This window comes from Danio rerio, chromosome 14 (genome assembly GCF_052040795.2).
Source record: "Danio rerio strain M-AB ecotype USA chromosome 14, GRCz13ab, whole genome shotgun sequence".
NCBI lineage: Eukaryota > Metazoa > Chordata > Actinopteri > Cypriniformes > Danionidae > Danio > Danio rerio.
Genome location: NC_141034.1, coordinates 16,952,449 through 16,965,685, shown reverse-complemented (window position 1 = coordinate 16,965,685; position 13,237 = coordinate 16,952,449).

The window sequence follows — 13,237 nt, the reverse complement described above, 5'->3', positions numbered from 1 at the left end:
CTCTTGACAATTTATGAATGAACTCAGCAGTAAAAGACGTTGTGAAAGAATTGGACCAGACAGGCTTGTGAATTTAATCACATTAAGATTCCAAACTTAATGTTATTTAATCATGGACTTTTTAAAGTTCCGAGTTTGATGTTGGCAGAGGACATATTCAATTTAACAATCATAAAAAAACTGCCACATCTGATAGCCACTTAACTTCTAAAAAGATTATTACCCAACCAGCGAGAAACATTTAACACATCAAGCACAGAAGTCCAATTGTAATATGCAAGTGACTCATATGTCTATACCAAAGTGTCATATGCAAGTTTATAATGGCTTCACCTACTCAGTCTTCAAGAGGTACTTCCAGGACCACCAGAAAAGCCACACCACATATCTTCAGCTCTCCATCCTTTTGCCATCCTGTGGGGGGACGAATGCCCACCTATACCAACCTTGCACATTGCAACAATGAAGCTATCGTACCATGCATTAACAAAAGGCACTTCTTTTTACAGTTGCCTACGGCCTTATTAAGAGACCTCGCATGGATATCAGCTAAAACAATTTATTATGTCTGCCATACATGTACCATGTTATAAAAGATTTCATTTCTGATTCTCTCTCATTTTTCATTTCAGAGATCATGATAGCCGGCTCCAGAAGCTAACCGTCATTCAACCTATTACACTCCACATCCATTCCAAATACATTCACACTCTACACAAAGGATACATTTCCACTCACACAGCTCACACCCTCGATGCCATATTTACACTTGTCTTTTTAGTATTTGAGATGTTCTGAACTAACATCAAATTTAAATCCCACAATCTACCTCACCATATATGATCTAACTTTGCAGGACAAAGCAAAGCAACACGGATAAATTTCGCAAAGCACATTCTATATTGATATCCCCTCCCCCACACAATCATTCCAAACCCTCTTAGCATTCTTACTCTACAGGAGAGCAATACCACCCCAGGGTACACTATACAGTAGCCTTGAACCCAGTGGCGTAACGCCCCGCGTGATAAGTCAACCCTCCGGATGGTTCCCATAGCATAGTGTGAGTGCTCTCTTGTCCTTTATGATCTCCAGAGTCTGTGTCTCTTCTTCCTTGTATTGTTTCTCCTGGTCCCTTCTCTTGTTGTCGATGATTTCTTCAAATTCATCTATCTGTGTTCATGGCTCCCATATCTCCTTTGGTCCATCTAGATTCATCTGGCCATTCTCATTGTTTTGCAATATACCTCTTCATTAAGCTTTGTTTACATAAAACCATTCTTACAATAAACTGTTATCAAACTTAGCTCTAGTTCCCAAGCCTTTTCGTGACAGTATTGGAGTAGATATCAAATATTGTTCTAACTTAAAATAGAAAAATATGTTAAGCATTACATGTGGGCACATTGCTATTGATATGGTAAACCTCTAAAGACAATCCCTTCCACATGGCTAAACTCATCATGCAACCTTTATGCATTAAAAAACATGTGTTGTTGAAGTGGAAACGTTGGACTGTCAAATCACACCTCAACACATCTGAAACAGCAGATGCTATAGGGAACATCTGCATGGCTGATGGGAAGCCAATTTAGGACTTTATCCTAATTATCCTCTAAAAAATAAATTGTCTGTGTAACTTTAATTAAAGACACATTTGCACTCATTTGAACCACATTAATTCAACTTTTTTTTAGACAAATGGAACCCAAGAGAAAATCATTTCATTTGGATTACCTTGTGACTTAAACTTGTTGGTTTATTCTTATACCATTTATTCTTGTGAAGTAAATTAATATTTCTTTAATTGAAAAAAAAAACAGAATTTAATAATGTTTATGTGAGTAAAAAGATACTAATCTCAGAACTTGCATTAGCACAGTTTTGATGCACAAGTAAACCAGAGTGTTGTTAAAAATGTCGTCAACACCGTAAGCATAAGTTATACTATTCTGCAAGGCAGTAACCTGAAAACTTAAATTCATAAAATGAAACTCTTAAAAAACTTAAAATGGTTACTTTTATTGTCAACATTATACATAACTCCATACATATATGCTGAGAACATTTACTGACCAAAACATTTTCTTCAAGTTGTTCCAAACACAAATTAACTAAATTAACTTAATTGTAAAAAAAAAAAAAAAAAAAAAAAAAAAAACTGAACCACTGTGAACAAAACCATTATCCTCTTCCTCTCCTCACAAAATGATAACCCTCCTGTAGAAAACCCACTCTCTCATCTCTCTGACTAGTTTTGCACATTTGCACCAGACATGTTCTTACAATAAATAAAAAAATAAATAAATAAATACACTATGCATTTATAAAGTGTGCTTCACACAGGTGAGTGGGCTTGATAAACCACTTGTACAAACACTCTTCTCTCTCTCTACTAAAAAAACTCCCTTTTCCTCCAGCCCCTAATTATCTGAGCAGTAACAGTTCTGTTGTATAATTAGCACTTCAAACAATACAAACAAATAAATTGTCCAAAAAAGTTTCAAGAATTTTGATGTTTCGACTCAAAGGGCAAAAGGTCAGACCAGAGGGCAAACAATCATAAAATGTGGAAACAGCTAAGCAAGGCAAAACAAAGAAACACTTGGGAATGTTTACAACAACAATGACTGAATGTGTCTGTGGTGCTTATATGTGTGTCTGCAAAGGTCTTGCAGGTGAGAGTGTAATCAGAGTCTGGGTTATTAAATACTCACCCTCATCTCGTTCCAACCTTCTAAGACCTTCGTTCATCTTTGAAATATAAATTAAAGGCTGGGACACACCAACTTGACAGTCGGCCACTGGGTTTCCTAAGGCTCAGCATTGGTCCAGCTAGTTGGTTTGATGTGTTCCACATGTTGCCTCATCGAGTTAATGTCAGATTGAGTTGCCTGATTCAGCATGTAGAATCGGTCAAAGAGAGCACTCTGATTGGTTATAGCTATGAATCTGTTGTGATCATCAGCAACCTAACCCTCGCAGATTGAACCTGATCAGGACTGATTACATGGACTATATACACATCATTCACACAGACCCACCCACCCCTCCACACACACACACACACACACACACACACACACACACACACACACACACACACACACACACACACATACACACACACACACACATACACACACTTGTTTCCCTGTGGTGAACATTACTTAGCATTTTCCCTGCCTTGTCTTGTTTTGTATGAACTTTTGTTTTATGTTTATGTTTGTTTTGCTCCTGCCCTGCCCTTTTGCCTGTCACACTTATTACTGTTTATATACTCGTTTATATGTCTTTATGATTATTAATAAAGTTGAATGATTAAGGGGCTAGACTATATGGTGATCTCAGTGCCATCCCACTACAGCGTAAAACTGGAATAAATGTGTTTCATTGGTTTTACGGTATGTCAAATGGTTGGTTTCCTCAGGATCTGGAGAGCTCTTGAGTGGACCTGGATTCTTGAAGAATTGAAAACAACTGTTTATATTGTAATTTGCTAATGTGTTAATTATGTCTAAATTGATATTTGCCATTTTAAGTGTTAAATCTTTTAAAGTTAATTCCTTTGAGCTGCCAGTTTGGATGTAGATTACATCAGGTTTTTTACCAGTTTTGATAAAGACAGTAAACTCAGCCTTGGCTAAAACAAACTGATTGTATTTTGAGTTTGTGTGTGTTCTATTCAATTGTGGATCCTTTCACAGGTCCGGGGTCAGCTCTTAACAGCCAAGTGGCTGTCTGATGCTTTGTTTGTATGCTTGAGATATTGAGATATCTTTCAAAATTGTACGCATGCACCCGTGTGGAAATTTTCTTAGTCTATCTTACAGCTATATGTAGGACACAGTTAATGACGTCATGTAAGAGTATAATTGTTGATGTTATGAGATTGTTCGAAACTCATTTGCGAGTGTTGAAGCTGGCTTCTGCTGATAACACTGCAAACTATTTTTAATAAACTTTCTTTTTAATTGAATCTCTAACTCCGGCTCTTCTTCATCTGACAGACTGGTCATTTTTGGGTTCAAACTGTAAAATATCCCTACAAAACATAAGAAGTCCTAATAGTATCCTGGTTATACATCAGTGCAAGCAATGTTTGTGTATGTGCACCTATGCAGACACTGAGGATAAGAAACTCTTAAATGTGATACAAAGGTGTTCGCATAGCTATAATCCTAATACTACTCGATATTCAGATTAAACTACTGAAGACAAATTTTTTGAAGATGATGTTTTAACCTTTAAATGAGTTAGGACTGTTGTCGTCTATATGGAAGGTGGGAGAGCTTTTGGATTTCACCTAAAATATCTTAATTTGTGTTCTGACGATGAACAAATGTCTCTGTAGTTTGGAACAATATAAGGGTGAGAAATATTTGACAGAATTACAATTTTAGGGTGAACTACAAAACCAAGCCAAACCTTGAGCACCTTGACCCAGTTTTGCTTTCAGCAACTTTGATGTGGAGGCTGAAGTATGAGGAGCGCTTTCCTGCTGAAGAATTTACCCTGTCTTGTGGTTTGTAATGTAATGAGCAACATAAATGTCTTGATACCTCAGGCTGTTGATGTTGCAATCCACTCTGGAGATCTCTCGCATGCCCCTATACTGAATGTAACCCCAAACCATGATTTTTCCTTCACCAAACTTGACTGATTTCTGTAAGAATCTTGGGTCCATGCAGATTCCAATAGGTCTTCTGCTGTATTTGTGATGATTGGGATGCAGTTTAACAGATGATTTAATTAGAAAAATCTACCTTCTGCCACTTTTCCAGATGATCAATAAGAAGTCAAATTATTATTTGTTGCTCTTACAACTGGGATCTACGACAAGACTTTTGTCAGATAGTGTATCTCTTAAGTCTCTATTTTACCCAAGACTCCACTTAAGTCTGTTCATGAATGAAAACCTAGAATTCTGTAAGACAAAGAGAATGTACAAACTAAAACAGCACTGATGTCACTGAACCCCAACCCCTGACAGGATGTTATCAGTGCTTTCCAATGAACAGGAAGAAGTTCCCTCCTTACACAAAGATAAGCCAAGTTTCATTTTTATTATCCATGCGTGACCTTAATTCAAAACTGCATTCAGATAAAATAATGAGGTAAAAACCATTTCCTTTCTTTGAGTACTTCCCTGGACAGACCTTTTAATTCACATTCATTCAGCGCACATCAAAAACACTCTCAACAGAGCCATGAGATCACAGACAAAAGGACAGGTTCGTTTAACAAGCCCAAGCAAACGAGGAGGGTCTGCTTCAGCAGGGTGGTCTTGTCTCTCACTATTTAAGAGACACACTCTGTTGAACTGTTTTTTTTTTTTTTTTTTTTTTTGAATACCAGGGCCTAAAACTACCAATTGCCTGAGACATGAAATGCACCAGCCATTATAGGTTTTTTTGTGAAACATTCATTCATTCATTCATTTTCTTGTCGGCTTAGTCCCTTTATTAGTCCAGGGGTCGCCACAGCGGAATGAACCGCCAACTTTTCCAGCAAGTTTTTTACGCAGCGGATGCCCTTCCAGCCGCAACCCATCTCTGGGAAACATCCACACACACTACGGACAATTTAGCCTACCCAATTCACCTGTACCGCATGTCTTTGGACTGTGGGGGAAACCAGAGCACCCGGAGGAAACCCACGCGAAGGCAGGGAGAACATGCAAACTCCACACAGAAACGCCAACTGAGCCGAGGTTCGAACCAGCAACCCAGCAACCTTCTTGCTGTGAGGCGACAGCAATACCTACTGCGCCACTGCCTCGTCCTATTATGAAACATATTAGCATTTTTTCTACTCCTTATAAATTATTTAAACTCTTCAATTGACAACAGATCTTTAAATCATTCTCATTATAAACATGGGAAGTGGATGTTGTACAAAATCCACACTCTATAAGTGATTAAAATTCATAGCATAGCACTTTAAAGCAGGATTTTTTTTTTTTTGTGGAGCAGCAGGGAGCCGAGTCTCAAAGACCATGAAAACTTATCACAAAAACCTATTATGAGTTGCACATGTGTACACTGTAAACCCAACAGTCAACTTTATCAAATAAAATTAGTGTAGTTAACTCAAAATTTACTAAAAGTTCATTCTATTTATTTGAAAAGAGATTTGCACTGTAAAAAAATGCAGGGTTATACAAAATTCATTCATGTTGTCCCAACACAAATTGATTAAGTAACTTAAAACTTTTCAAAATTATTGTGGATTGTAAATTGAACACAAAAATTAAGTTGTCCCAATAAAATTAAATTGTGTTGTTTAAGCTCATTTTTAAATAAGTAGTTTGAGCAAAATGTATGAATGTTTTGAGTGTTTTGAAGGTAATGAGTTAATTAAATACCTCATTACTTCAACTTAAATGTTCAAAGAACTCAATATAGATTAGTTTTTTTAATCAAATGGTTTGTTGCAATCGGTTTCCTCAAAGGGTTTGAATTGACTTAACTCATTGGGCTTTGCAATACTCAGTTGGTTTGAGTTTTTATTTTTATTTTATTTTATATTTTATATTTTATTAATTGGGTTTAATTGAGCTCAAGTTGCTTCGTTTACTCGAATAGATTAAATTCACAGTACTCATTTGTTTTTGAATTTAAATGGTTTGTTGCATTCCATTTCCTCAAATGGATTGAGTTACCTTAACTTTTTGGGTGCACTCAGTGCACTCTCAGAAATAAAGGTACGCGACCTGTCACTCAGGTGTACCTTTTCAAAAGGTACAATTTTGTACTTGAAGGGTCTATATTGGTAACTTAAAAATATATATTACAAATTTTAAGAGAAACACTTTTGTACTCTTTTGGTATTAAAATGTACCCGTGAGGTTTTAATATGGACCTTACCTTTTAGGTACAAAATTGTGCCTTTTGTAAAGGTACCACCCCAGTGACAGCTCACATGCCTTTATTTCTGAGAGTGTGTAAAGATTATAGTTTATAGATATGGCACAGTCTTTGTAATATCATTACCATTCTAAACCATACCATGTTTCCAGTCATTGTTAGAATAAATGATAACATTTTATAATAACAAACTAGACTTTAAAAACAATGTATTAATGTGAAAAATAAGCGTTATCTTATGATGAGCTAAGACACGCGCTAATTAAAAAGCAAACTTGTGTGTTTAAACATATCGGTCATCAAGTGCTTGTTCCTTATTGTATGTAGTTTTAAATAAAATTATTACTGCAGTCATTATTGCTTTTATGACTATTATCATAAATAATACTAATAATATTAATAATTTATATTCATATTAGAGTGATTTCAGAAGAATCGTGCGACTCCAAAGACTGGACTAATGAAGTTGAAAAATCATCTTTACAAATCACTGGAATAAATGATTAAATTAAATGTTAAACTACTTTTGAACAACCTCGGCTCAGTTGCCGTTTCTGTGTGGAGTTTGCATGTTCTCCCTGCCTTCGTGTGGGTTTCCTCCGGGTGCTCCGGTTTCCCGCACAGTCCAAAGACATGCGGTACAGGTGAATTGGGTGGGCTAAATTGTCCGTAGTGTATGAGTGTGTGTGTGAATGTGTGTGTGGATGTTTCCCAGAAATGGGTTGCGGCTGGAAGGGCATCTGTGGCGACCCCGGATTAATAAAGGGACTAAGCTAACAAGAAAATGAATGAATGAATGACTACTTTTGAACAGTTATTTTATAGTGCAACATTTCACAATTTTACAATTTTTACTGTATTTTTAATTAAATAAAGCCAGCCTTGGTGAGCAGGATAAGCTTATTTTAAAACATTTTAAAATCTTACTGACCCCAAACTTTTGACCTGTAGTGTATATTTAAAAAACTGGGATACAAAGCATTCATTGGTGTCCAGGAAATGAAGAACACATTTGGACTTTACATTTAAAGGGGTTTCTGAATTCAGACAGCCTCAGACTTCTCTGAATGCTGCCACTGAACTGAGATATACATTAGTCCCACTTTGTCTAGTCTGCTCGATGATTTATGAATTTTCTTCTTGCTTTCTTATCTGCAGCAGTATCATTTTTCTCCAACAATCTCCTCTCCAGCTCCTTGTTTCTCTGTCCTTGACCCTGAGAAGTGTGTGCTTCTCACATTCACCACCGAAGCTGCATTTCCATACCTTATAAATTGTGTGTACTGAAAATACAGCGAATGGAAGTAAATTCATCTTTATTTCTATAGCACTTTCTCAATGACTGTTTCCATCTTAAAATGCTAATTAAATTTATGCACATCACTGGAATATTACATGAAAGATGTGCAAATAAAGCAACATTTCCATTTAACGAGTCAAAGGAAAAAAACCATCACTTCCTAATTAACTGCCGCCATATATCAACAGTAAAAACCAAAATTTGCTGCAGTAGGAGAAGCTGCGTGAATCTTTTTCTTGTTTAATAAATGACTTGCGCCTCAGAAGATGATGCTGACGCGCAATAAATGTGTGGTGGCATTTAAAGGCATCAGACGCGGAGTACAAACGCTCTTGACAATTCTGAAGGTAATTGATAACATAATAAGACTAATACTGCCATTTTAGAATGGCCAAAACAACATTTAAGATATTTTACAAAGTGCTTAGTCGACTGGTTTGTCCATTCACACACATTTTTACCATCACATGATCTCTCATAACAAAAAAATCACATGACTTTTTTTATGCATACTGGAATATGCATACTGGAATTAGTTTGGTAAAAGTGTTTCTATCAAAGTTTATGCGCATCTTGGCCAGCGGAGAAATTAAAATGGTCGTGCCCAACTGAGTCTGGTTCTCTCAAGGTTTTTTTTCTTCACTCCCATCAGGTGAAGTTTTTTTTTCCCTCTCCGCTGTCGCCACTGCCTTGCATGGTTCAGGATTGGTAGAGCTATGCATCGATGAATTTGTTCTTCAGTGTTTGAACTCTCAGTAATGATTAAATCACACTGAACTGAGCTAAACTGAACTGAACTTAACTTAAACACTAAAACCTGAACCACACTGTTCCAGTTACTATGACCATTTATGTGAAGCTGCTTTGACACAATCTACATTGTAAAAGCGCTATACAAATAAAGCTGAATTGAATTGAATCTTGGGATTTCCATCAACTATTTTTTATGTGCATCTCCAAAATGCGCATAAAAATAGGTGGATGGAAACATAGCTAATGATATCAAAGCAATGTTATCTGTTAGATCAGGGGTGTCCAAACTCGGTCCTGGAGGGCCAGTGTCCTGCAAAGTTTACTTCCAACCCCAATCAGACACACCTGGGCTAGCTAATCAAGCTCTTACTAGGCTTTCTAGAAACATCCTTGCAGGTGTATTGAAGCAGGTTGAAGCTAAAATCTGCTGGATACCAGCCCTTCAGGACCAAGTTTGGACACCCCTGTGTTAGATGAAAGAAAGTAAATAAAAAGCCATTATAATCTTTCAGATTGTGTAAGCATAAGGCATTTAAGAGAGTTGTGGTATAATTATAGAAGTTCTAGATAAAGTAAAACTGATTCAGTTTAATTTAATGGTGCCCTATAAAGAAAATCTAGGTTTAGAGTTCAGCAAGTTAAGCGAGTTTAAAACCCCAGTGAAAAGCAGGCCTATCAGAACACAATGCAGACTGTTACATTGCCCACAAGATTATTCATTAACATGCCCTAAACCTTTCCATACACATTAGGTAAGGTTTTACAACAGCCAGACCGGCATAATCAACCAAGTCATCAGAGGGTTGGCAAACACACAAACACAGACTGATATGTTGCACACAGGATTATTTATTTGAATGCCCCAGGGTGTATTTGATTGGACACAAGGTTTAGTGAGATTACGACATTTGAAAAATGTCAAGGTTGAAGGACAATCCACAGATGCGCAGCTCCACCAGCCAGAGGCAACAGTGGCAAGGAACCAAAACTCCACCAATTGACGGAAATGGAGAACAAACCTTGGGAGAAACCAGGCTTAGCCAGGACGTTCAGTCCACCTCTGGTAAAAAGGAAAGGGGCAGAGCTGCAGGAAACTATAAAAAAAAAACACATAAAAAAGTTTTTACACTTGAATGAAATGGTTTATCCAAGGAAACTGAAAAAAAGGACAATTCCACAGAAATGCAGTGGCCACAAGATTCGTTGTTGCATTCTCAGTCACCTGCCTTTTACTGTATATATAATCTATATTTATTTATTTATTTACTGGTAGAAACAAGCTCTGTTGATGCAGCAGGAACTACCAGAGTGGTGGGTGTGATTTTGCCAAGTAGGATGCGTTCTTTTATTAGCATCTATTTTGATTCTGGAACATTGTTACATTGTGTTTGCAAATATAATCCATATATTGTCCCTATACCCTAAATTGAACCCTAACTTTAAATTTTACTAGAGAGGAATAATAGATGAATAACAATGATGTACCCCATAACTCTAACTGTAACCCCAACCCTAACATAAACTGCAAATGTATCCCTTAAATCTGATTGGCTGATCAGAATGTTATTCCAGGATCAACATAGATGTCCTGCTTGGTGAAATCAAACTAATCTATTCCACAAAATGGTTTATCTGTCAATCCAGAAAATTGTTAATCTACAGATCCTCTGTAAAATCATGTACTATTACCTCCCAGAAACATCTCACACATGGAGCCGCTTAAATATATGGGCTTTTCTTTGCCATCAATGCATGGATACATGACAACATGTCATCTGATAAAATTAATAGCTAGTTTGCTACATGTAAATCTATCCAAATCCACTGTCATGATTTTTTTAAATGATTTTTTTTGTGTGAGTGGAATAAATATTGTTGCATAACAAGAGTTAATTGAACTGATTTATTTTTGTAATTATGTCGTCTTCTCAAAACTTTCTTTGTCTCTAAGTGTGTTCTGTAACACACTCATTTTTATGCAATATGATAGAATTTTCACTGTATAAACATGACCATTTATAAAATACAATCACAGCCATTTTAGGATCATTAGGCAAATCATATCATTATTATTTTATTATAGGATTAAAGTTTTTTTAAAAAAAGGTTGGGTAATTATTGAAGGAAAAAAGTGACAGTATAAGACCAAAATTATGGTTGCAGCTCAGACACGCTGTCTGTCGAACTGAAACTTAAAAAGCTAAAGATCATGACCTCCTGCTAATGCCTCTTTGACCCCTGTATGGTCCAGGGGGTCAGAAGCTAAGAAGAAGAAGCTAAAAGCTAAGAACCCTATCAGTCACATCAGAGTCAGATCAGAGGTAAACATTTGGTGGCTAATTAGTGTTTCTTGATTAACAGCGAGAGGATTTAATGTTGTTTTGTCTATAGATCAACAGCCTGTGATGTTGCAACCATAAAAGAGTTAAAGTACCCATTAAGACCAAAAGGAAAGCACCTATCAGTCCTGAGATGACAGAAAAGTGTAAAATCCTGCCAGCACCCTGAAGAGGTCACACCCATCCAAACAATTATATAACTGCTTTATGATCCTGGTTCAACAAATGTTCACGACATTGTGGAGCATTTACTTCATTAATGAGCCAAAACATTCTTTGTTCAGTATTTGAAGTTATGTAATACACAATGCCAACATTACCTAAACAGCCTTTTTGGTCTGATTTACGTTCTTTATCCCTTATAGAGCAAAAATATGACAACAATACCAGAGTTTTTTTTTAAATTTGAGATCTATACATCATCTGAAAGCTCAATTAATACATTGATCTGGAAACTAAGGGCTTTAAAAACATGTTATTATTGACAAAATCGCAAAAAATCTTAAGTCCAAGGCACTCGAAAAGTAAGTGAAAAGGTTAAAACACCTTTACTGGTGATATTGATCATGTCAATAAAGGTTTTTTAACTTTTTCACTTACTTTTAGAGTGCCTTGGACTTATGCTCTTAAGCTCCAAGGGATGTTTACACAATTTTCAATCTGGTTTCAGAGCACATCATAGTACAGAGAGCACCCTTATGAAGGTAATCAATGATTTGGGCGGATTTAGGCAAATTAACAGTGCTGGTATTGCTTGATCTCAGTGCTGTATTTGACACTGTCGAACACAGCATACTTCTGGATAAGCTGGAAAACTGGGTTGGGATGTTTGGAATGGTCCTCAAATGGTTTAAATCTTACCTTGAAGGGAGAGGTTACTATGTTAGTAAAGATGACCATGGGTCGAGGTGGACACCCATGACATGTGGAGTCCCACAATGTTCAATTTTGGTACCTCTCCTGTTCAACCTTTATATGCTCCCACTGAGCCAAATGAGAAAGAACCAAATCTCCTACCATAGCTATGCTGATGACACACAGATCTACCTAGCTTTACTGCCTAATGACTACAGCCCCATTGACGCCCTCTGCCAATGAATTGATGAAATTAACAGTTTGATGTGCCAACTTTCTTCAGTTAAACAAAGAGGAAAAGTAAGTCGTTGCCTTTGGGAACAAATATGAGGTTCTCAAGGTTAATATGTACCTTGGCTCTAAGGGTCAAACAACAAAAAATAAGGTCAATAATCTTGGTGTGATTCTGGAGTCAGACATGAATTTCAGTAGCCATGTCAAAGCAGTAATAAAATCAGCATACTATTATCTCAAAAACATAGCAAGAATTAGATGCTTTGTTGATGCTTTTGCAGTGAAGACTCTGAGAAACTTGTTCATGCTTTTATCAGCAGCAGGGTGGATTACTGTAACGGACTTCTCACTGGCCTTCCCAAAAAAAGAGAGTCAGACAGTTGCAGCTCATCCAAAATGCTGCTGCCAGGATTCTGATCAGAACCAGAAAATCAGAGGACATCACACCTGTCCTCAGGCCTTTACACTGGCTCCCAGTTACATTCAGACTATAATTTAAAGTATTACTTTTATCCGTTACTATTAAAATATACTAAAAGGCCTAGGACCTCAATACATTACAGCTTTGTTCACTGAATACAAACCTGGCTCAAACCACTCAGATCTTTAAAATCATATAAACTAGAAATTCCAAGAGTTTGAAGCAGGGTGAATCCGCCTTCAGCTACACTGTGAAAAAAGTCTGTAATGTTACGGTTTATTTCCAGGAGCTGGGCTGCTGAAAAATAACGGCCATTAAATTACAAAAATGTACTGTAAAATAACAGTGGTTGATTACAGAAATTTACCAGAAATTTAAATTTAAGGAAATTTTCTGTAATTTAATGTTCGTTATTTTACGGTAAGTTTTTTTTTTTTTCAGCACCCCAGCTTCCGGAAGTAAACCA